At 44.9% G+C, this 6854-nt stretch overlaps 1 pseudogene across 1 annotated transcript in view; it reads left to right on the top strand.

The window, feature by feature from the left end:
• Positions 1-5265: 5265 nt before the first annotated feature.
• Positions 5266-6854, top strand: part of LOC308089866 (transcription factor COE1-like) — a 54225-nt pseudogene continuing 52636 nt past the window's right edge. Inside the window, exon 1 of the transcript XR_013935095.1 lies at positions 5266-5344. The product of XR_013935095.1 is annotated as a transcription factor COE1-like (transcript). The remainder of the gene's footprint in view (positions 5345-6854) is intronic.

Below are 6854 nucleotides of genomic sequence, written 5' to 3'. Positions count from 1 at the left end.
GGGTTTAAGTGTTTTTCAAACTGCTCAAAATTGCAGACAATCTAAGGGCGGAGCTTACTGGTTAACGTGATACATGTGTTCCTCATGAGTCAAGGCACATGTGTAAGCAGGTTTAATGGCTGTCGGCCAAACGAGGCATGACTTTTGCCTGTTTAAAGTTTGCATTTAAAAAAAATCGCTATAGCGCCCCCTTTGACCAATTGGAGTAAGATTGGTTTCAGTGATATTTGGAATGACCCTCAACATTACCGCAAAGTTTCAAAGAAATGTGAGTCTGCATGTATGTGTTAGGGGCAGATGAATAATTGTCATAAAACTGCAATATTCATTGGCTCATTAAAGCTTCATTTTTTCACTTATGGAAAATCTTTTGCACATGTTTTTCGGCATAGTTCAAAGTTCATGTGTAAAACGTTTCGTGCAGATTACTAAAAAATCCCAGGAGGAGATAGGTTTGAACTGTTTTTCATATTATTCAAAATGGTGGGAGATCTAAAGGTCAGAGGTCAAAAGTCAGAGTGTGAAAGTTGTTGATCATGAGTAGACGCATATGTATATTGAAGTTTCATGGCTGTAGGTCAAACAGGGCATGAGTTGTACCTGTTCAAAGTTGGCATTTTGCTATAGCGCCACCTTTTGACGAAAGATTGTGAGAATTATTTCTTGATAGTTTTTCATGACCATCTACCATATGGCCAAGTTTCGTAAAAAGCGTATGCACGTTCAGCCAGAACTGCCAAAAGTGGCGGAAGAAAAAAGAGGGGAACATTAAAACAGGTCCAGAGCTGAGAGCTCTGGCCCCGTAATAAGGAACCGTTTTGGACGTACAAGGTTTCCACCCGACAGCAACGATTTCTGTATGCATTAAAATGCGGAATAGGTTTCTCTTGAAAACGGTCTCACCGGCTACGGATGAAACGATTGAAGATAGAGAATTTCAAAATAGACAGGGCTCTAAGGTGAATGCCACCTAATTTGATAATAATTAAAATAGGTAAAAACCCTGGGACTGAATCGCGACGGAAAGTTCTTAGAGGAACTACACATGACACACATTTCAGCCTCATTATCACAGCGCTTGATGTCTTGCCTTTGGTTAGACAGGAATTTCTATGTACTTTGGAGTTTGGAAAAAGGTTAGTTAGAAAGATAACTTTAGTTGTGCATAGTTGTATGAGGGTGGTGCGCAGCGAAAGTACGGTAGATGGTCCACAAGCTCGTGTTGTGAGTTGTTAGATCTCAACGTGTTCGGGGAGGGTGATATTTGTCACTGCACGTATTCCTACGGGCTGGGAGAAGTAGGACGGAGGCCCACGTCCTCCCGGTGGGGGCTCCTCACTGGCAGGTAGTTGACAACAGCAGTGACAACACACAGAAATGTGTGTGAGGAGGAATGAATTGGCAATAACGACTAAATTGGGGAGAAAAAAGGGTGTAAAAAAAGTTTGTTGAGTTTACTTGACTTTTGGCGTTTTGGAAAAGGTTAGTTAGAAACGAAGTTGCTTAATTCTCAGCGCTGAGGCGGTCTGGCCTCTCTAGGCGCTGAACCATTTACACAGACGTTTTTTTCCGACCTGGAGGTTTGCTTGCTGAGACAAGAAGAAGGTTTAGCCGCCTAGGAATATGCTCCTACTCCTACTGTATATGTACACCCAGGTTGAAGTGCCTTTACGTGGTCTGGCCTTGCAGACTACAGAGGCTGTAAAACTCTGCAAAGAACATTTAGTTTCTTAAGTGCCTTTGCTGGAGCGCAACCGAAATGTTGACAGGAGAGGAGAGGAGTGTTCATTCGGGGATAGAACTCCCACTTTGCAAGAGTATATTGGGCCTTTTCATGTTTTGCACGCACGCAGTCTTGTGTGTGTGTGTGTGTGTGTGTGTGTGTGTGTGTGTGTGTGTGTGTGTGTGTGTGTGTGTGTGTGTGTGTGTGTGTGTGTGTGTGTGTGTGTGTGTGTGTGTGTGTGTGTGTGTGTGTGAGAGAGAGAGAGAGAGAGAGAGAGAGAGAGAGAGAGAGAGAGAGAGAGAGAGAGAGAGAGAGAGAGAGAAAGAAAAGACGAAACAAAGAATAAACATAAAGAAAGAGACAGAGATAATGCAAGAGAGACCCAGTGAGACCCACAGAAAGAGAGAGAAAGAAAACACGAAAGAAACAAACAAACAAAGAAAGAAACAAAGAATAAACAGAAAGAAAAAAGAAAGAAAGAAAGAGACAGAGATAATGTAAGAGAGACCCAGTGAGACCCAAAGAAAGAGAGAGAAAGAAAAGACGTAAGAAACAAAGAAAGAAACAAAGGATAAATAGAAAGAAAGAAAGAAATAGGGACAATGATTTCCAAGTAGTTTAAACGGTTCCATTTTCAAAATCTCAGAGTTAAAGCATCTTACAGTGTAGTACAGCAGAGGGGTTGAACAAGGTGCCGGTGTTAAAACGCTATGCTATGCTAGCGCTGTGAAGAGCGCTAGACAGTGAGAGGTCAACAGGGGTCACTGTGTCTGTCCTCCGCTGTGATATAGGCTGTCACCCGGGGGTCGCGGGGTCAAGGTAATTAGCCATGCGGGAATCCACAGCCCCGCCGTTCTAACGAGACCCCAGCTCATTAACGCCTGGTTCTGTACACTCAGACCTGCCATGGCCCGCGCCGCGCTGTCACACCCACACACTCACCCTCGCACGTGTACTGGATGTTCACGCGCATACACTCTGTATATGCACATGCACACACACAAAAACAAGAGAGAGCAATGGAGAGAGGAAGCTAAAGGGAGGGAAGGAGAGGTAGGAGAGAGAGACAGTGAACTGCATACCTTACTCCCCCCCCCCCAAGTATTTTTATACTTGTGGGGACATCAACATTTTAGAATGGCAATTTTATGAATGGCATTAAAACATTTTTGGTTGTCATTTTTAACCATAAGTTAAATAGATCTCCAAGCTCACTGAGCTTGGAGCCTGGCTAATTTCTGGTGCACGACACCAGCATGCAACTAAGTATAAATCAGGCATAACTCTTAACTCTAAATCCCTAAAAGTCACCTCTAATTACTATAAACATTGTTTTAACCATAAAACAACCATTTCTATTTCCTCACAATGTCAATTTCTCCAATTTTACTATATATGTGGGGGTTAGGGTTAGATATTATGGTCCTCACAAGTATAGAAATACACACACACATGCACGCACACACCCACCCACACACACACACACACACAGTCTGGGCTCTCCTGCTTTGCACTGGTATCATGACACAATTGGCTTGTCATCTTTGTGAACAGTTAACTGCTGCGGTGCCGGAACCCCTCGGGAATGGAGGCGACTTGGGAAAACTTCAGAGCATTGAAGTGTATCGTACACAATAACCATCTATAAACTACGATATGGATTCACTTGGGGCTAAGCATTATGGACAAAATCATATATCACAATATGGGGCGTGGCAAAGGCTGTTAAGGTGCGTACCACATATAGGCTCTGATGCAGCTTGACAGCGAGTCCCGGGTTCGATTCCCCAAACTGTTATGTGTCACTCCCCGACTCTCTCCCCTGTCAATTTCAGTTTCCTGTCAATTTCCACTGCATCAAAAATAATGGCCCCAAAAATAACATGCGTTTGGTGTTCTCTGTGGATTACCGTTGGATTACACAAATTCTGTAGGATCCAACTCATATAATATAATGAGTTCCATATTCATAGATCCTGGAATTCTAAATGAGGGCAAAGGTAAAGGTTTTTGTAAAGCTCCTTTTGGGAGGGGGAGAAAAAGGTAAACCTTTATCAGTCCAGCGGGGGAAAGATCGTTCAGCTTCACCCAGCTGATGGCTGGTCGTGATGAGCGCCAGCGGGGAGCTGTTAGGGGTTAAGTGACACTACACATACCAGTCCCAGCACCGCACCGCCTGCTTGTGCCGTCGTTTCCATAATAGGACCCGGGCCAAAGTGGGCTCAGTGGGGCTGAAAGGGGCCAAAAAGGGTGCCAATTTTGGCCCCACTCCCAGAGCGGTCTGAGGCAGGCCAAACAGGGCCAAACCGGTGATGTGTAATGCTGCTTGCTACTGATTGGCCGTGGTCATGATGTTTCGGTAGACTAAAGTGAGCACTGTATTTGCTCTCGCCCAGGCCTTCAGAACAAAGATTTTGTTTTTTATTTGTATATATATTTTGCACTGGATTTTCTGTGATTTGCACTCAATTTGCAGCGATTTGTTTACATTTGTTGTTAATAAACAGTTTTATTAGCGACATCCATTTGGTTCATACGGATAGCTGAGTACTGCCTGCACAGGTGATTTTGTACAGGACAATTGGCCACTCGTCTATATTACATTGTTAGGCAAGAAGCAACGATCCCCACCTACAGTATGTACTTAACTTGACCGTAGTCTATCTGTGGATTTGAGAGGGGGTAGGCCTACTATATTGTGCTATTGAAACGATTGATATTTTGGGTGCTGGGCCGTGCGAGGCTGTGCGAGGCCATAAGGTGCGGTGCGGTGTTGGGCTGCTACAGTATGTGGAAACGCAGTATTACTGTAATAGTTCAAATGTACCGTACATTTATTGAACAGAGGGAATTTTTCTGAGGATTCAAACCAAACCAGGCGACACGTGAACAGGGGCTTTAATTTACAGAAACGTTAGGGTCTATTTGGTTAGATGATTTTACTGTACAGTAAAAAGAAAAAAAACTCATCAATTGAAGTATTGAAGACATATCTTTGTTTTGCTCAACCTGCGTGTGTGTGTGTGTGTGTGTGTGTGTGTGTGTGTGTGTGTGTGGGCGTGTGGGCGTGCGGGCGGCATGCGGGCATGCGTGTACGTACATATGTGCGTGTACATATGTGCAGTGCTGCTCCTGCCAGCTGGCTCCCAAGGAAAACACAAGCTGGACGTGTTTGTCTGCGTGTGACAGCCATCTGCAGGGTCTGGTCTGCGCTCTTACATTTGTATGAAACAATGACATATGGTCCACACAGCTTACAAATGATTTGAGTGATTTCTAGGGCTGGGATCAAGGGGAACCACTTGCGCATCGGACCGTATAGTCTGGGGCGCCTCCGGTGCCTAATTTCTGCTTTTCAAATCAGAACACAAGATGGTGGAGAGACCAAAGCACCCAAACAGGGGTGCACAAGATGCTGCCACGGGATTATGCAAAACTTTGAACAAAAGAACAACTTGCGGAGCGGCTTTGGTGATGCGGTGTTGTTTTTTAATTCCTTTTATGTGCTCACACACCCCCTGTCTTTCTCTCCTCACCAGGTTCTTCCTCAAGTTCTTCCTCAAGTGCAACCAGAACTGTCTAAAGAACGCTGGGAACCCCCGAGACATGAGGAGGTTCCAGGTAACCTCACCACACCACTATGTCCCACTGTCTGTCTGTCTGTCTGTCTGTCTGTCTGTCTGTCTGTCTGTCTGTCTGTCTGTCTGTCTGTCTGTCTGTCTGTCTGTCTGTCTGTCTGTCTCTGTCTGTCTGTCTGTCTGTCTGTCTGTCTGAGTGAGTGAGTGAGTGAGTGAGTGAGTGAGTGAGTGAGTGAGTGAGTGAGTGAGTGAGTGCGTGCGCACACACACACACAGTGCACACACATGCGTGCTGAATGAACGTGGGAAGTTTGCCTCTGGTTAGGGCATACAAAGTGTTCACAAAAAGCACACAGGTACAGGAGAGGACAGGAGAAGGGAGAGAGAGAGTGACAGAATGGATAGTTCAGAGTAAATCCAGGGTTAAAGTGAAGGAGAGGTTATGTAGAGAGAGAGGGGCTAATGGAGACAGAGAGGAGTGAGAGAGAGAACGGGGCAGATGTAAAAATATTGGGGGAAGAAGAGAAGAATGGGAAATGAGAGAGGGGGAGAGGGAGAGCAAAAGTGGAAGTGGACAAAACAAGAGAAAGCAATGGAGAGGAAGCTAAAGCGAGGGATGGAGATAGAAGGAAAGAGACACACACACACACACTTGATTTTTTTGTTAGTTTTTCTACCATGTATAGTTTTCCCATTGTACGTAAACAGTTTAATTAAACCATATCGTCACTGTCGGGCAGAAACCTTGTATGTCCAAAACTGTTCCTTTTTTAAAATAATTATTTGAAAATAGCTACAAGCTACAAGCTACAAGAGGTTTCTGCCTGAGAGCAACGATATACAAGTGTACTCGTAGATCTGCTATTTTGGCTGAATGTTTGAGAGTTCATTCATGAATCATGCAGGCTAACAGCGCATTTAACTAAAATTAAATGTGTGCAAGTGTGTGTGTGTGTGTGTGTGTGTGTGCGTGTGCGTGTGCGTGTGCGCGTGCATGTGTGTGCGTGCGACTGTGTGTGTGTGTGTGTGTGTGTGAGTGAGGAGAGACACAGAGAGGTGGTGAATGAGAGCAGAGCAGTCTTTGTTCTCTTATCTTCAACACCACAACACAATCAGGAAGAAGCCACTTGAGTCTGAGTGCAGATACGAGGCGCCCACCAGATACTGATAGATTTATTACTGCTGCACGTGTGTGTGTGTGTGCGTGTGCGTGTGCGTGTGCGTGTGCGTGTGCGTGTGCGTGTGCGTGTGCGTGTGCGTGTGCGTGTGCGTGTGTTTGTGTGTGTGTATGGCAGAGGGAGTGCGTATGTGTGTATGACAGTATCTCCGGCTCTAATTGTGCAGTTCTATTGTAGTGGAACCAAAAACAGACAGCCCTGTTTCGCTGGGAGGTAATTAAGGGCCGGACTCATCAGGAACTATCGAACAGCGGACAGATAATACACGTGCGCGCACACACACACACACACACACACACACTGATAAGTGAACCCAGTAAAATTATGAGTGTTAATTAAAAAAAAAACTCTACACTTAGTAAACTGGACCTGAGT

This window comes from Gymnoscopelus braueri (genome assembly GCF_963280865.1).
Source record: "Gymnoscopelus braueri genome assembly, chromosome: 8".
Taxonomy (NCBI): domain Eukaryota; kingdom Metazoa; phylum Chordata; class Actinopteri; order Myctophiformes; family Myctophidae; genus Gymnoscopelus; species Gymnoscopelus braueri.
This window is presented reverse-complemented; position numbering and strand designations above follow the sequence as displayed.